Consider the following 19,568-nt stretch of genomic DNA (forward strand, 5'->3'; position numbering starts at 1 on the left):
TCCCTGACCTGCCAGCGCTTTGCCACTGCAAACTTAAAATAAAATAGAGGGTGTGTGCGAGTCAGAGTTAGAAAGAGGTAATGTAGTCAATGCATACATCTTTACCATTGAACTAGTAGGTTGTTGACTCTAGGAATGGGTGAACCACTCTTGAGGAAGTCTTACACTTTGGTGAGTTTACAGAAAAGCATACTTGAAGAGTTTGTGCGCTGTTCTGACTCTTCGTCGTCTGTGCTGTCGGCTCAGAGATGCTTGGCTGAGTTCAGATGACCTTGCTATGAGGGTGCCTGTAAACACTGCAGCAATAAAGCATGCTCACATGCTTGATGCTGAATGGTTGAATGCTGAGAAAGAGAAAGTCTTATCAGAGGGTCTTGCTTGTTTAAACACACAGCAGTTAGCTGGAAGCTCAGCAGTAAGGACTGAGTTAGTCATGAGCCATGTTTCCACTGTCAGGCAAAAAGCGAGCGTTCTAATGTGTGCCAGGGCAAGTCGCATTTCCACTGTCACTTCTGGAGCTTGATTGTTCCTCGTCGGGCTTCCTCGGGGTCAGCGGACAGGGGTTTTTGGTCTGCTGAATACCTTGGTCCAAAGCAGGCCAACTGGGGCTTGAGGAGTGGTCATGAACAAAGGCGGAGTTTACCTGAATCAGGAGAGGGTCAACACTGTTGCTCTTTTTCCATGTTGTCATACCAGGCTACCAGCTAACCTCAACATTTAAGACAATTAAAACAATTTTCAGCTCAACTCATTTTCAGACACAAGTGAGTGTTTGAAATAACTTTGGATTGCAAACCAACGGGGATTCTGATCATTGTATGAGGCAGAAATATATTTGTGCAATGTTAAAGGCTACTTATGCTAACCGTTGCGCTAATAAATACGTTTATGGAAAATACCAGAGATGCTTGAAGAACGTAGACAAATCATATGTGATTAAAGTCATGTATTTGGTTTGCTGTATATAAATGACATCCTCCGGGTAACTCATATAACTCATGTTTTCTGTTTGTGAGCTCCTTCTGTTGCTCTGGCTGAAAAGATAACAGTATAGTAAGACATGAGAGATCGTGCAAAATGGAAATACTCGTGTGAATTTGTAATGCTTACAGAATTAAAGTTTTGCATTGAGGAAACACATTAAACGGCACACGCATCTGTCAAAGCTCTTGACGGTGCAAGCCATGTTAAATGTTACGCTAATGCATTAGCTTCAAGCTTAAAATAAATAATTCTCATGTTTTGGGCAGCTTGGATTAGGTACCTTTGCAGCAGCAGCTCACTCTGCGTCTAAAAATAGTAGAGGAAACATTTTGTCCATTGAAATGCGTTATTCAGTGCTGTTATTTGACGTGACTGGTAAAAGTTTTCCATGTACGGTTGGACGACATGACTAATCAATAATGACATTCGTTGTCAACAATTTTCATTATCGATTATTATCGATTTTTATCGATTTAGTTGTTGCAGCTCTAGAATCTTATGTCTATAAGTAAAGACCCAACGTTCGCTTCTGACATGCTTATTATGCGATCTAACTAGTTTTCAATCAGCTACTGAAATGGTGGGGTTGTGTGACGTCATTCTATGGAGGCGTGTTGAGGGCGGGTTTTGGGCTACTGACCTGACACTGGAAACGCAGTGCTGTGGGAACGGAGCAGACACGCCGGTGTGGCATGCAGGTGATGCTCAGTAGCTCACACCCTGCTTGCCACAGCAGGTCAAAGATTCATTTTGGCAGTCGCCAAAATATTTTCAATGCATGAAAATCCATGGTTACTGTTTTTGATAATGAACATACATTTAAATCTGCAACCCAACTCAAGCTACTGCTACTGTCAAATGTGCATTTCTAAAAGACAAAACACCTAATATTTATCTGTGAAATGTTCACAGAATATTACATGATAAATGGCAAGTGTTTGTCATGTTCTGATGATAAAACCACAATTAACTGTCTGGTTTCTACAACTTTCACAAATTCTGTGTCTATTGCGTGAGTCTGAATGCGTGAGAGTTGGCAGCCCTGGATATGACAGCTTTTATTTATTTATTTTATTTTATTTTATTTTATTTTATTTTATTTTATTTATCCAGGTGGGCTGCATTACAGTATTGCGATACACCACCCCACTGGTCAAACCATGTTATTGCAGGCCCTTAAAGTAGGTCATTTGAGATCAAAGCTCTATTCAACATCAAATATTTTTGGGCAATTTTTTTATTGTCAATAATGTTGACAATCGTTTCAGCCCTAACCCCTGAGGTATTTTATGCAGTTTTGCTTCATTTGAGTTGTTCTTTAGATCTCATATGATCTCTCACTTTGTGTAGCGAGACTGTACAGGTGCTTGTAGATCTACTAAAAATTTTCACATTAGCATATTGCGCAAATCATTCAGGAAGCCTTCTTAAGATGCCAGACACATAAGGTGCATGATGGAGGTCAGTCTCCTGTACATGTATGTTAGTGGTGTGCTGGTGTTTTCTTGCTGATGACAGCCTTTCTCAGGTTGTGAGGACCTTTAAGAGAAGCGTTGTGGAGATTAACTTTTTAATCCGAGTGCACAGGATTAGAGGTTTTTATATTTTTATTTCTACTTCCTCTTTGCACATCAGTCAGCCTTTCTGCTGTGTTAGTTAAACATGGGAACGTGGTCTTGCAGTTAGTGCTTACTATTTTACATTGTGTTCTCAAAGGATTAGTTCAAAATTTTCCTGATAATTTACTCACACCCATGTCATCCAAGATGTCCATGTCCTCCTTTCTTCAGTCGAAAAGAATTATTAAGGATTATTCTCCTTATAATGGACTTCAGTGGCCTACAAATGGTTGAAGGTCAAAATTACAGTTTCAGTGCAGCTTCAAAGGGCTTTAAACGATACCAGACGAGGAATAAGGGTCTTATCTAGCAAAACGATATGCCTTCCCTATTCTACTTACGGAACGAACGCAGTGACAGTTCCATTTTTTTCAGTAAGTAGAATAGGGAAGGCGTAGAACATACAGCGCAAGCTTTTTGAAGAATACGAAAGAACGGTTTTGGCGGAAGCACTTGGAAGGTGATCATTTGTTTATATAAAGCATATACATTTACATTTTTTTTTGAAAATGACCAATCGTTTTGCTAGATAAGGCCCGTTCACACCAAGAACAATAACTATAAAGATAAGGATAAAGATATAGTTCTAATATTCGTTCTAAATATAAAAGAATAGCAGAGTCCACACCACTGCTATTACGATAACGATACAGAGAAACGGTATCATTGGGATCACACTCAGAATGATTTTTTTTCCAGCTGTTGAACGATAAAACACTGACAGCCAATCAGAATCCATTAGAATTTAAGGGTTTGTGCATTTAAAATCGTGCATTTAAAATAACATTGAGAAGTTAATCGCCGAGGTCCAGAAAAGCCTCCACTGTTTGACAATTCAAACCCCCTTTTCAAGGAAAATAAATGGATATATGGAAAACAATCGGTCATACCCTCAGAATAAATGTTGAAGTATTAACAATGAGATCTTTATGCCAGGCTAGCAAACAGTGTAACATAAAATTATCTCAGGTATCCAGTGCTAGTTTCGACAACATTGTCTTGCCTCCTGCAATGAAAAAGACTAGGCGTTGTTTTTATTCCACTATTTTGACTTTGTCAGCTAAATTCACTCATAGATTAGATCGATTACACTAGCTATTCACTTGAAACATAGCATGCTGAGGACATCTGCTGTGTACAACATATTGTACACATTTTGAAACTGCAGCGCGTGTAAACAGACCGTTATCGTTCGTTGGTGTGGACCTAAATATAGTTATTGTTATAGTTATCTTTTCTTGGTGTGAAAGGGCCTTTAGGGTTGTAGACCGTATACAATACCATTCAAAGATTTGGTCTGTAAGATTTTTTTGTCTCGCAATTATTTGATTAAAAAAAAAAAACAGTAAAATGGTAATATTGTGAAATGTTATTAGTTTACCAAAAGCTGTTGAAACTGAAGTTGTAATAGTCTTTTCTTCCCTATGACATATATCCAAGTGAAACGGCTTCTCAAACAAGAAAAAAATTGTAGTACATGATTTGTCCATGGGGAATTGATTGCATCATTGGATTGTTGTTGCTTGCTGTTGCTGTGATCTTGTGAGTGACTGGTTCTCCCGCCCTCGAGTATACATCATCAGAGAAGAGGTGTTGAGTCTTCATTGTCACATGATCCTTCAGAAATCATTATAATATGCTGATTTTGTGCTAGTAACATTTCTAGATATTATCAAAGTTGGAAACAGTTTTTCTGCATAAAGTATTTGTGGAAATCGTGATGTATTCTTTCAGGATACTTTGATGAATAGAAAGTTCAAAAGAGCTGCATTTATTTGAAATATAAATCTTTTTTAACATTACAAATGTTGTTACTGTCACTTTTTATCAATTTAATGCATCCTTGGTTTTGAAAGGAGGTTGATGATGGTTTTGTGCTCCTTTTTATAATTGTTGCTTCTACAACCTTACGTAGCCCTGCTCCTTTTCAGAGCTGCGCTTGTGTTTTTCATTTGTTTTTCCACAGCAGGATTGTGGGATATCAAAGACAGCAAAGGGTACATCTGTGCTGCCCTCAAAAATAAATCAGATGAAAGTCAGACAGGACGTGAAGCTAATATTAGATTTGGATGTGCCATGATGCTTTCCTACTAGGGCTGGGCGATATATTGGTTCCCTGATTACCGCTAAATCGCCATCACCTGCTTTCAAATGGAGCGGCATTTAATAGACAGAGCTGTAGTTCACTGACAAGCTGCGCAATATCGCGTTCATTATCGAAGGCGATTCATCTGCGATAATGAACACGATATTGCGTAGCTTGTCAGTGATCTACGGCTCTGTCTATTAAATGCCGCTCCATTTGAAAGCAAGTGATGGCGATTTAGCGGTAATCAGGGAACCGGCTTTACTGATGAAATGCGCGTGACAGTTGCATGCGATATATCGCCCAGCCCTGTTTCCTACCTTGAAATGTATCTTTCGAAGGAAGCATTTTTACGTTTTCAGATGCAGCCTAGCTCTCGAGGAGCAGGGTCTATAGTGATGCAGGAAGTACAAACATCAGCCTTAATGCTTTTAATTGGTCTTCGAAGAATCACATGAATGAATATGAGTTGTCGAGGTGCAGCCAAGGATCATGGCTGAGAATAAAACTGTTGCCTCTAGTCTTAAATTGATTAGCTTTTTTGTACAAGAACGACAGAAGAGACAGGAAAACTTTACTACTGCAATATGAGTGTGCTTTCTTTGAGGTCCACGTGTGTAGCTGTCTGATAGGTGCTCTGTCCGTTGGGAGCCAGCAAGAGAATCAGATAAAGTCACCATGGTTACGCTTACTATTATGACATCATGAGAACCCTGCTGGCACGCTGTTCCACTGGAGGTGCCTGTTTCTGATTGGCTGACGGTGATCCTGCATGCTTAAATTCTGGAGTACAACAGAGACAGTGGGAACAACCCCCTCCCCAATGCGCTGTCTTTCTGCTTACTGTCTCTCTCACTCTTTCTTTCTCCAGCTCATTCACGGCTGCCATGGGCTATTTTTAGACTTTGATTGTCAAGAACTGCTTAACCAGATTAGATGTCTCTCTGTCGCTCTCTCATTTTCTCCCCCTCAGCATCCTGTGGATAATATAATACATCTTGGCTAATGTGTTTCAACTCTGCCATTGATTCATAGGATCAGTTTTATTGTTTGGGTGCAACTTTGCTTTGTTTTGTCCCTGAAAATCTGAAGGAGCACATTAAAGGAATAGTGCACCCCCAAAATAAAATCATTTACTCACCCTCATGTTGTTCCAAACCCTCATGTTGGAACGCAAAACAAGATGTTTTGAAGATTGTTGGTAACCAAGAAATGAATTTGATTAAATGAAAAAAAATTTTTTTTTTTCTTAAGTGCAGAAGAAAGAAAGTCGTTTTTTTTTTTTTTTTTTTTTTTGGAAACAAAATCAGGTTAGTGAATGATGACAGAGTTTTCATTTTTGGGTGAATTATCCCTTTAAACCCACCACTCAGTCTTACTGTCTCTAAGGCCAGAGATTCACACCTACATAGTAGCTATTTAAGCCGAGTCAGTAGGAAGAACAGAGTATAAATGGGCAGATTGTTAGGATTTAATACGTCTTTAGATTTATTGACTGCAGTGGCTTTTCTCTTGTGCTTCATTTGATAAAGGTGAAGAGATCTAGCTGAAAACTGCAGTGTAGGAGATGGGACAATGATTTTCTTTGTTGGCTCTCTAAAGGCCTGTTCACATCAAGGACGATAACTTGTTCTCAATTTTAAAGAATAGCACAGTCTACACCACATCTATCACGATAACGGCACAGAGAAACAATATCGTTGGAACCACTTTCAGAACATTTTTTCCAGCTAATGATCATAAAAACACTGACAGCCAATCAGAAGTCATCCTGCTATAATGAGCTCAAGCATTTAAACCGGCAGAAAAGCATGTGCTTAGAATAAACAGAACAAAATTGTCTGCTGGTGTGGACGCCAATATAGTTATCATTATAGTTATCATTATAGTTATCGTTGTTGGTAGGGGTGTAACGATACGCTCGGGTCACGATACGGAGTTCACGATACGATACGTATCACGATATTTTGAACAAAATGAAACTGAAATTCAAACAAGATTTATTCAAAAAACATGAACAAATTTCAATAATTTTCCTTGTTGTACATACAAGATCACATTTTAAGGTTTAATAAAAACCTTCTGTATTCAAATTAACAGTTGAATAGGGCTGTCTGTCACTGAAAAAAAATGTTAAATTTAACATGAACTTAGAATTATGAATAGGGGCCGTTCACATATCGCGTCTAAAAACGCGTGGAAGGCGCGGCCGCACCGCTTCTCCTTCTTTCCAAAGCGCTTGCGCTCCCGTGGCATCGCGTAGTTTTACTACGAGATATATTGATGGAGATAAGATATAAAAACCACCATGTACAGCTATGATCAGCTGTTCGGCTGAGCTTTTGATGTTTTGTTACGGAAAGGCCATAGCTGATCGGTTGATTCTTGTCATGCGACCTGCGGTGCGCTTGCAGCATTCTGAAAAGTTGAGAATTGCATGCGCGTCGCGACCGCGTTGATCCCATTATATGAGCGTGCCTGTCGCGCGGCTACATTTGAAAAAAAATAACTGACTTGCACGCGGAAAAGACGCAATATGTGAACGGCCCCTCAGAACTTCTTAAAGCAAAGCATCGCAAGCGTCTTTTGCTTTTCTGTGAGCACAGCTGTTGCTGTGCACTGCGGTGAAAGAAAGCCACGACTTTTCTCACGCGACCATGCAAGAGACTGACATGAGAAACGTTTAAACCTGCTTGCAAGATTCAACGTGTGCCCGAAACACTTACTGAACTAGACACACCATTTATATGCGGTGACAACCGGCTTCTCTCACTGCCACCTTGCAGAGTAGGTCACGTCGGCAGCTCAACCAATAAGATTAAACTGCCGTCATATCGTAAAAGTATCGCCATCACTCTACGATGCATATCGTAACATGTTTGCATCGCGAAATATCGTACTACGATAAATCGTTACACCCCTAGTTGTTGGTGTGAGCGGTCCTAAGTTTTAAAATTGAACACCTTTTGTAGGGCTTTCACAATTCCTCATTTAAAATTTGAGTACTCAATTTTAAAAAATCCTCAATTGCAATTTACCCATGTCAAGTAACAGGCAAATACCGGAAGTGGCACATTCCATGGATGAGAATCCATGAACCGCATTATTAGACCGTTTTCTAAAGCTGCACGATGTATTAAAACCATACTACTACAGCCATCTTTGTTATCTCAGTCCTAAGAAACTGTTTTCTGAAGGTTCGAACAACTAAATACGCAAACACAAGAAATTGTGGGTCACGGCTACTCTGAGATTTGCATAAACTAACCTTCCTGTTTCTCTGGAATACACCTTTTCAGAAGTCACCAGAATAAATGGCTTGAAATGTGATCTGTGCTGAGGACTTTGCATATATTTGTGTATTAGGATTTTTTTTTTTTTTTTTTTGCATTTCATACATTTTAACACTAAATTGTTGATGTTCTATGTCATCATTAGCACAAAGAGCAGGAAGCTGACAGCACAGAGAATCATATGTCTGCAGAACAGATGCACACAGAGCCCCTCTGAATCCAACTGTTAAAGGATTACTGCGTTTAAGATGGATTTGGCCTGTGTGTATGTGTGCCAGTGTGTTATGAGTGTGTGTTTGTGTGCCTGTTTGAAGAGAGAGAGAGTTTGTACAGCTTTTTCAGGGCACAGCCCAGGGACCAAAGCAGATTGTGAGGAAACGGGGGGAAAAAAAATCATGTGACCTTAGCATGTTTTAAAAATAACACAGAAGAACAGAAAATAATCCTGCTGACCCTTCTTTGTGAATATAGGTTAGAGAAGCTATGCTTTATTTATCAGATCAGCAAATTGCAGAAAGATGTGCAAATAACTAAACAACTGATGTGTGTTTTCCTCAAGTTTAGAGGATTTCACTGTAGGGAAGTGACCTGGCAATTCTGATTGTCTAATGACATAACAAGAATGTGCACAATCCTAAACCCTTCACTAGTGAATTCTAAGCTGTAATGCGAAACACAGCAGGCATGGAACCATATAAACGCCTTTCATTTCAGCCCTTCAAAAATAATTAATTGGTTGTAAAAAAAAAAAACCATTATAACAACATTATAATATAATGAAATATAGGGATAACACCGATCTTTGGCTGATCTTTGGCTCAATTTTCTGATACCGATAATTATTTATATTTGAAAGCAGATAACCGATATATTGGCCGATAAATCTATTATCTAAATATATGATTTATGATTTATATATATGATTATATATATGATTTTTTTATATGATATAACAAAGGTCTCACCATTAAAAGCCATGTCCCAAGCACTTCAACATAAATCAAACATATGCAGTACAGTAGCCTAGTTTGAACCAGTTTTAAAATGAATTTTGCACTCCTATGGCCAACTTTCTTTATCCAAAAAAAAAAAAATTCTATTGCCATATAAATAAAATAATACCTAAATAGTGCAAACAAGTAATTGGACAACTTGCAGTGCATGTCATGGATAAATAAAATGGAGTAGCCTCCTCACAGACAATGAATGAAATGATTTGAATTCAAATTAATTAATTTTAATTAACATGTTGTTGATAAATGATACTAGAAAAATATTGCTGTTTGAGCTGTGTGCCCTAAAGCAAGAGAGCTGAATGAACACTGGGTAACTAAAACGCTTGTTAGCAGATTAATTAACTCATTGTGTATATTATTAATCATATATTTATTTCAATATTAAATAATATTACAATTTATATCTGCATAAAATGACGTGAATGCGCCAGTGAAATTGAACCAGGTTACATGCTAGTCTGAATGTGTAACTTGTGTAATGTGTAACTTCCCGTATCAGCACGCTGAAACACAGCAACTAAACCCAAAGAATTCACAACAATTTATTACAATAGTGTTCTCAATTATAATGGTATGTATACGACAGTCCCGAACATAGTTATTAATGTTGTGCATTGCTGTTTAAGCTGCATGCGCTGAAACTAAAGATGATCACCAGCATGCATATATATATATATATATATATATATATATATATATATATATATATATATATATATATATATATATATATATATATATATATATATATATATACACACACACATATATACACACACACACACACACACACAAAATAAATGTGATTTCACTACTTATAATTGCACAAAACAAAAGGCTGCGACTGCGCAAGTCATAAAGGTGTAACTCCGTTGTGGATGCACCTATCCCGTAACAACGCGCTGAAACACGGGTGTACAAAGAATTCACAACATTATTTTACAGTAGTGTTCTCATTATAATTTTAAGAAGACTATGACACACTTGCACTGCACATGTTGCACCTATCTGTATTTTCCCTTTTGAAGTGATTCCAATCATATTTCAAGCAATTCAAAACCGTCATGGCGAACAGTGTTCATCTGAAGTGTCTCAGCTGAAGGAAGTAATCCATTATTGTATTAGCCTAATTTTCTTATCGGGTCAATAACGATAACATTAAAAATTATCGTATATCGGTCGATACCCATATGGTGGCCGATATATTGTGCATCCCTAATGAAATATTATTGAAGCTACTTATAATTGACGTTAGAGAAAGATGCCTACAGAATTAGATGGTGTTCTCATGACATCTACCTGCAGGAGCTAATGTGCAATTCTAACCAGCACACCTTGACTTTTTTTTTTTTTTTTTGCTGTGTTGCTTCATGTAGTCCTCATGTTCTCCTGGAATATATGATTTCACCTGCAGATGTCTTTGCTCCATGTTGCATTCATATTTCAGTTGAACTGCACCAAAGTTCATTTGGAAGCGGACTGAGACCCATCTTTTCTGTGGTCTTGGTCCGCTTGTATGGTGTGCACTAAGGTTTGGATGGCAGCGTTCACACTTACTCAAATTAACTGCACAAACATAGCAAATTGCACCAGATTTCGTTTTAATCAAACTAAACCTGCCAAGTGTGAACACACATTTGCATTTGAAATCATTTAATTGGCATGATTTGTGTCTAACATAGTGCCCTTTGAGCATGAAAGTGATCCTTCATTTGTGTGTGTGTGTGTGTGTGTGTGTGTGTGTGTATCCTGGTATTAAACACTCATGGTGCAGTGTACTGCAGTAGACAGTATGAATATAAATAAGCTGCAGGTATCTATATGTATGGGTGTTTTGCAGTTGTAAGTAGCAGACTGCACACAGTCCAGGGCTGAGCATGAGCAACGGTGTCTCATTTCCCCCATCACTAACACCCCCATGACACATTGTGGGTGTGTTTCTTCCTCCCTTCCTCATACAATCTCTCTCTCTCTCTCTCTGTCTCACACACACACACACGCATATACAAACACTGCACGTACGGAGGAAGAAGCCGTGAGAAACTACTACTGCAGAGGGTATTTTTTTTCTGGATATCATCTCTCACTGCCTGATGCAAGTTTGCATCCATCCTAAGAACATGTGGAGTTCCTGTCTGTCATTCTAATGAAGGATCTTTAGCACGCTGGAAGAACTGGCTCTGTGCTCACGCACCGCCCCCGGCTACCTGACTCTTTCTGTGTGGATATACATTAAACGTGCGAGTGTACAGCACACCGTTGCAGTCTGTATGGATCTGCGCCAAGACGAAGAAATGCACGGAGAGACACACAGATCTTTATTAACCTGATTCAACCAACTACCACCAAACTGTGAGTGTTACACTCTGCAGCAGAGAGGATTATGCCAATTCCCACATTCAACAATGAGACTTCTGTCTCCAAATGGGTTACAAATTCAGAATTTGTGAATGTTCTTGCATTCCATAATTAAAAAAAAAGAAAAAAAAAAAAGGTTATCAAAGTTATCAATTTGAGAATGGAATGAAGAGGCTTGTCCTCAGAAAACATCTGCAGTGTGTGGTGGCTCAAGGCATGTGAAGTCATCAGATTGACTGATCACTGTTTAAGCTTTGCAGGATGGGCTGCAGTAAAGGTGGCCTCTTGTGTAACTAAGGCTGGATTTACACTGTCAACTAATTACGTTTTTTTTAGATGCCAGGCACAGATCGGATCATATTGCATGCGTGTCCACTAGGGGTTTAATGGTTCAAATTACTCATGGTTTAATTTTTTTCAGGTAGGTTTAACGGTAGTTTTCAAGTAAAGAAGTTGTATAAAGTAGTCAAATGTAAAATAACACTGCATAATCTTCACTGTATAAATTAAATATAGATGAATCCTTATCAATGTTACTAAAGTTATTCAGTCAAGAGCAGTGAGTGATTTCGTTTGTTGTTTAAGTAACATTAAAAACAGACAGCAGCAGGAATATTAGGCTGCTGTCACTTTAAAAAATAATGCACTGATCCAGTATACTAATATTGTACACATTAGGGATGGTAAGATTCACCGATTCGCATCGGTATAAAAGTTAACGATGTGATGCATCGATTTAAAAAAGTCATCGGATACAAGTTGGCATTTGTATCGCGATGCATCAGTTCTAACATAACAAAAAATGAAAGGGTTTATTTAAATTTTAATTTGATTCAAAGTTTTATGCCTTTAATTGATTACCAGAAAAATTAAAATACACAGCACAGAATTTCTGGAAAAAAATTCATAGGGCCCTATTATTGTAAACAAATTAAAAGTTGCTTTTTATTAATTCAATTAATTAGACATTGTTTTTGAATAAAACTTTAAAATGGAATCCAGAAAAATTAAAACAGAAAACAGAATTTGGTAAAAAATAAAACGGAGTATTTCAAGTTTTTCATAGAGCCCTACATATTGAATTGAATTGCATAGCATCATATTTTTTTCATTGCATCATATCACATTGTGTTGAATCGAATCGGATCGCATCGTAATTGGGGTGAATCATATTGCATCGGTAGCTGCTTCATATGTATCTTTAATGTATTGTATCATTGGCTATGCATCGAGATGCGTATTGCATCGGCCTCAGTAATGGAGATGCACATTGCTAATACACAAACATTGTTTTTCTTGACTGTTAATGTTCATTTAAGACATATTAGACTGTTTACTGGGATTCTTGCCAAGACTAGCATGTTTATGCGATTTTTGTGTGAATTTTTCATTGAAGCACAAGAAGACGTGAAAGCAAAATCAATAGTATTAGTATTCATGTGCTGTCTGAGATACGGCTTTTCGTATTCACGCTTCGGATTTGTGTGTACACTTGCACAAAACTTCTGAGTTATTTCATGTCCTCTTGTGCTCGAATTATTAAATTGGCAAGGCTTAAAATTTGCAAATGACTTTTGTGATGATGCAGCACTGGCCCGTTCAGGACAGTGACAGTTCCGTCAATTGTCCTTAGTGTCTTTCAGGCTGGTCATCGAGTAGTCCTTATTGTCGAGCCCTGCCCAGCATTTTTTGTTATTGTTTTGTGCCTGTCCAAATAGGGTGATGATGACAAAAATGACTGGTCACAGTCGTGCCGAACCATGGGTGGAGAACGGTATGGTTTAAATGTTGTTGTTTTTTTTTTTTTTTTTAAACCAAGAACCGTTATACCCTAGTTCATAGCGAAAACACATATGAGGTTGGTCACTTTCAGATGTGGTTTTGATGCAGCTGATATCTGACCATCCGACCAACAACTAACCTCTCATATCTGATTCCCTTCTTATTCGTAAATTTTTCATCATTGTTAGCCGACTTGATTTTAAAGGATTAGTCAACTTTCAAATAAAATTTTCCTGATAATTTACTCACCCCCATGTCATCCAAGATGTTCATGTCTTTCTCTCATCTTTCATCCAAGATGTTCATGTCAAAATTACAGTTTTAGTGCAGCTTCAAAGGGCTTTAAACGATACCAGATGAGTAATAAGGGTCTTATCTAGCAAAACGATTGGTCATTTTCGAAAAAAATACAACTGTGTATGCTTTATAAACACAAATGATTGCCTTGTACGTGCTTCCACTTTCCATATTCTTCGAAAAGCTTACGCTGTATATCCTATGCCTTCCCTATTCTACTTACGGAAAAAAACGGAACTGGCGCCACGTTCATTCCGTAAGTTGAATAGGGAAGGCATTGGAGATACAGCGTAAGTTTTTGAAGAAGCCCTTTGAAGCTGCACTGAAACTGTAATTTTGACCTTCAACCATTTGGAGGCCATTGAAGTCCACTATAAGGAGAATAATCCTGGAATGTTTTCATCAAAAACCTTAATTTCTTTTCGACTGAAGAAAGAAAGACATGAACATCTTTGATGACATGGGGGTGAGTAAATTATCAGGAAAATTTTATTTGAAAGTAAACTAATCCTTTAACAGGCTTGGTCTAGTGTGTGTGTGTGTGTGTGTATGTATGTATATATATATATATATATATATATATATATATATATATATATATATATAGGGCGAAGGGCAGCCCAGCGTTCTAAGGCTGGCATCCTGGGACTGCCCTACATGATTCACACACAGAAATTACAAGGCATTCACAACCCTCACCTGAGTGACAAGAGGTTTATATATATATATATATGTTTAAACCTCTTGTCACTCAGGTGAGGGTTGTGAATGCCTTGTAATTTCTGTGTGTGAATCATGCAGGGCAGTCCCAGGATGCCAGCCTTAGAACCCTTCACCCTTTCAGGGATATATACATATATATACATATATAAATGTATACATATATACATTTCAGCTTGCAATGTAAATACGGTCTAAAATCTCTCTGGTCTCTAGTGCACTCAGCAATTGCCGACATAGGCCCTGTTTCAAAATGCCACTTTGAGCCCTTGTAGCTCTCTATCAGGTCCATGTTTCGAAAAGTAAATGAGTCATAAAATGACAAATAGAACGGTGAACATGTTTTTGCTTATGTTGCTTTTGGGTTACATTTTATTTTAAGGTATCCGTGGTACTGAGTAATGTACTTACTACAGGTTTAAGATTAGGGGTTACACTTTATTTTAAAGTGACGTAGTTACATTATTAGGGCTGCAACGATTAATCACGATTAATCGTTTGCAAAATAAAAGTCTGTGTTTACGTAATATATATGTGTTATATTACATATAAATATACATATTTTATATATAAATATAACATTTTTATATACAAACAAATATATACATGAATGTGTGTATTTATATATACATAATTATTATACACAGAACACACACATACATATTTCGTAAACACAGACTTTTATTTTGCAAACGATTAATCGCGATTAATCGTTGCAGCCCTATACATTATACTTACCCAAATAAGTACTGAGTGATATTAATTAACTACATGTATTTACTATAGAGTTATGGTTGGGGTTAGGGTTTGGTTTAGGGTCAGTTACTTGTATTTATGCACAATTTACTATTATTACTAGTAGTACATGTAGTAGCATGTAATGTCACCTTTAAAGTGTTACCGGATTAGGATTATTGTGTGGTTTAGGGTTAGTTGCATGTAATTAATTATACACAATTTATAGTAATTACTATAGTAACTACATGTAACGTGTAACAAGGACACTGTAAAATAAAGTGTTATACTGCTTTGTAAAATAATTTGTAAAATAATATATAAAATAAATTACACTGCTTTTTAATTTCAAGGTTTTTGAGGTTAGAGCCTGATTTGGTCCTTAAATTAATAATTCTTTAAGATTTTAATTATTCACACATGTTTTGTGTTGTATAGCATTTTGCTTGACTGATTCAAGGCGATCAGATGCTGTAACGGCTTGGGTGTTTTCTTTCAAAGTTGAAAATACTCCCTGCAAGCAGGAAGGAGCTTCCTGCTGTAAATTCCAGCTCTTGGTTGTGTCCTGTCCTGTCCAATCAGGGCTCCGTTCTCACAGTGGTGTCAACGGTCAACTGTTCCTTCCTGAATACACAACTTTCTTAAAACAGCTGCACAGATTCAGTATTGTAGATGATGTTTATGACCTCACCAAATCACTGTTTAGCTGTTTCTACCCCAGGTTATCCTGTTTGGGTTTGGATCATTCCTGGTCAAAGCAGAAAGGACATGGTCAGCACCTTAACCGCCAGGAGATTTGAGCAGAAATGAGCTTTAATTTTTAGCAGGGAATCAAAGACTAAGATTGTCACTCTTAAAATTGTTGCAGAAGATGCCAATATTTTACCTATCATGTCTTGCCCTAAATTTTTAATTTGAAGTTAGTAATTTGTGCTTTAATGTGGACAATGGTCATGCACGTGTGGCTTTTATCATGCTGACATTTGCATCATCAATAATATATTAGTGGTTCAGGTTGAAGTCTCTTAAGCAGTTCAATGTTACGGCTCTTTTATGTGTTGTTTATTATCTCCTCCATACTAACACATTTCTCAGTTTTTTTCCTGAGATAGCTCTAATTTCAGCGGCTTTAGCAGCTGAGAATTCTCAAAGGAAAGCAATCCAGGCTGTGTTGTGTTAATATACGCGTGTATTTATTTGATGTAGGCGTGAGAAGAATGAATTCTCTGGAATGTTCTTTGAGAGAGAGAGTTCAGTTTACTCGCTCAAGTACTGGAGGACCTCCCTACTGCATTTCAAACCAGTCAGTATTGTTTGAAACACACTGCAGAAACCTGTATTTAGACTCTAAATTATAGTCGTGCTGTTTTAGTGTGCTGAGGAGTCTAATGACCAGATCACTCATTATTTAACAGCTATGAGTGCAGCAGCTCGCTAGCAAACACTCTGAAACTGCTTATCCGTATCAGTTTTATTGATCCAGAGAGAAATCTCTCAGAGATACACCACCTTTTAAGCTGCCTGCCCATTTTAGCAAAGCTGTTGGCCCAGAAAAGATGGCTGCTGATCTACTAGAAAGCCTCTCAGTTTCACCTGGCTGTCAGAGCTCACTATTAGCTGCCTATCTGGTCTCTTTGAACCCCTACTCGCTTTCTGGCAGGTCTGAGGTCTGCTTGAAACAAAGACTCTCTTTAGCGGCAGAACAATTCTTTGGCTTTGAGCGGGACTGCCCATGCCTGCTTTTTGTTTCTTGGCGCAGCACTACTAGGCCTCAGGCCTGAACAAACGTGAATGTATAAATATACCCAGGCATTCTTGAACACAAAAAGACTTTTTGTTTGCTGCTGCTTGTAGGGAATTATTAGATCACTGCTGTTTTAGACTCTGTCCTGCAAATAGAGGCCTTGTTTTGTTTTGCTTTCAGGAGAGTTACTTTTGCATAGGGTTGGGCGATAAAACGATAACGGTATTTGTCGCAATATATTATTTCTTCGATAAAACAATATCAAAAGTTCGATAAAGTTTATGCACCAATAAGCAGAACGTAACTCATTTGAACGGCACGGCACACAGACCATTTATTTGCTCGACTCAAAATTCAAATGTCAGCGCGACATGAGTTTACTCGAGCGTATGTGTTTACTTGCTGATCAGTCTCGCGGCCACTAAAAAGCGCTGTGAGAAGCGTTTGAGTTCAGTGAAGAACCCAAATGTCTCGGTGATTTAAACTAGTTTAAAGCCAGATGAAACAGCACTGACAAACAGGAGAAACGCTGTGCGCAACGAAACAGTCAGAAGGCTTTTTAATCTACAAATCAGCATCATTTACCATGTATTTACTGTAGTATCACCATGGTATTGTGGCAGAAATGTGGGATATTCATTTTGAATTTTATTATTAATGTAGACTTATGTAAAGGATTTTTCAGGTTTTATCTCTGCTTCGCACAGCTCAGGTTTCAGAATAGTGTGTTTACTCTTAGCTCTGTGTTGTTGTGAATAATAAAAAGATAATCTCATCAGATTAGAGAATCTGAAGTGCTTAGCCTGACTCATATTAATGGCTTCTAGCACTGTGGAGTGACTGACTGTTACCTGACCACACAGATACTTCTGACCATAAGCTTCCATATGTCCATATATGTTTTCTCAGCAGGGATGAGATTCCTGGAAAGATTCCTTAAGAGATAGTTCACTCACAAATGAAAATTGTCATCAATTACTCACGCCCATAAGATTTTTGTTTGTACTAGAAAAACATATGAAGATATTTTAAATGAAACACAAAAAATTCTGCTTCAAATCTTCATGAATACATTGTAAATGTAATTCAAATGAATCAAGCAGTTTAATCCATGTTTTCTGAAGAAACACAATCACTTTATATAATTAATAGATTTAGGCTATTTTTCATATAAACTTGTTCAGCGCACACATATAGATGACATGAAAAATGCTAAACGGAATTTCAAACATGTTAGTTTGACACGTGAGAACCAATGAGATTTATTCTCTAAGGTTTCATTAACAAAATCTTGATTTGTTTTTAAAAAATGAACAAAAGTCTTATGTGTTTGGAACTACATGAGGGTGAATAAATGCTGACAGAATTTTTGAGTGAACCATTTCTTGCATGAATAGAGCAGTGAAGGCAAGAAACCCTGAGGAAGTGTAAATGGTGTTTAATTTGAGACTGATCTAAATGTTAGGAGTAAACTGAGCCAGAGGTGGCTGTTGCTGCTTTGACCACTTTGGCTGCTCACCCACATGTAATATTTGTATATAAACATGTTTGGCCACTTATGCCTTATTGCTAAATGATATGCCATTGAAATCATTTGACAACTAGCTGCAAAGGGTAGTAAATGCAAGACTTTTTTTCTTCAACTCTTGTCCATTCTTTATTACTCAACACTGCTGAAAAACTGGAATGCTGAAATAGTTAAGTAGAACCAGAATCAGTAAAACTACATGACTTTTCATGAAAACAATGTGTTCTAAAATCGGCTCAAAATATATAAAAAAATGTTTGATATCCTCCAACTGGATGGATTCATAATCTGAAACTAAAACATTAGAGTCTGTGTCCATCATACACTACATTATTTTTTTTTTTTTTTTTTTTTGTGAAATCTGTCAGCTCATCCAGACTGTAAATCTGGGCAAAAGTCATGCAGTGTATTCCATCCTTTATGTTTCCAGTCCTGACATTGCCTCAGCTTTCACGCAGGCGTAAACGGGCCATTCTTCTGAAGCCTGAACAGTCTGCTGTTCATCCGCCACCAAGGACAAGACCCCCTAGGCCTCTCTCTCTCTCTCTCTCTCTCTCTCTCTGTCTGTCACATGGCTCACTGCATGGGCATTTTTCTCATGGTTGGGGCCCCTGCTGTCGGCTCTTACAGTTCGATGAATCCAGCACCTCTGACCCTACAGATACAGAACAGGAATGTGTTGGATGAGGGTCAGAGGAGGGGAGATAGGCACGGTGAGATTGTGGGAGGTGGATGCCTTTCAAATGGGTCAAATTCTCTCACAATAAAGTCTGACCATGAGAGAGAAGAGTAGAAATGGGGGCATGAACTGAATATTGCCCTTGTGCCAATTAGGACCATGAATGAGGTGCTTGCTGAGCAGCGTGGTAAACAGGTCAGAGGGTTAAACTGTGTTTGCAGTGCAGATATGCTGGATGTTTAAGTGGGATGTAAAGCACACAAGGGGTGGGTGCTATGGGCTCCAGACAAAAAAAAAAAAAATTAATTAAGGAGCCATTGGCTCCTATAGGGGGGGAAAATAGGTGCCAAAAATGTTTAAGAGCCACACAATTAATGAACTTAAATTTTTAAATCACTTACTTTTAGTCATCCTGTTGTGTTTTTACATATATATCTCCCCTTTACAGTTTCAGCGTTTTCAATGTCACTATTTTCCCTTAATACTTTTATAGTTTTTGTTAATATTTTGAATCCAATTAGAGTTTTATATTTTCTGCTTACATTTTTCGTTAAGTTTCAATGTTTTTTTTTTGTGTTTTTTTTTTGTTTTATTTTTGGTTGTTTTTAAACATGGCTGTTTAGTTTTTATACATTTTTATTTCAGTATTAACATTTATTTCAAGCAATGAAAAAAATTTTTTTAATGGTTTTAGTTAACTATCATATTTATATTGAATAATGTGTCA

At 37.6% G+C, this 19,568-nt stretch overlaps 1 protein-coding gene across 12 annotated transcripts in view; it reads left to right on the top strand.

Annotated features, from left to right (window-relative positions):
- The window catches only part of tjp1a (tight junction protein 1a), a 143,285-nt gene that overhangs the window by 80,851 nt on the left and 42,866 nt on the right, over positions 1-19,568 (top strand). Inside the window, exon 1 of one of the 12 annotated variants that reach the window (XM_048184358.1) lies at positions 10,978-11,350. The exons of the other annotated variants lie outside the window; for them this stretch is intronic. The gene's annotated coding sequence lies outside the window, so the exon portion shown is untranslated. Of the gene's footprint in view, positions 1-10,977; positions 11,351-19,568 lie in introns of those variants that run through there. 12 annotated transcript variants of the gene reach the window in all.

Source organism: Megalobrama amblycephala, linkage group LG3, assembly GCF_018812025.1.
Source record: "Megalobrama amblycephala isolate DHTTF-2021 linkage group LG3, ASM1881202v1, whole genome shotgun sequence".
Lineage (NCBI taxonomy): Eukaryota > Metazoa > Chordata > Actinopteri > Cypriniformes > Xenocyprididae > Megalobrama > Megalobrama amblycephala.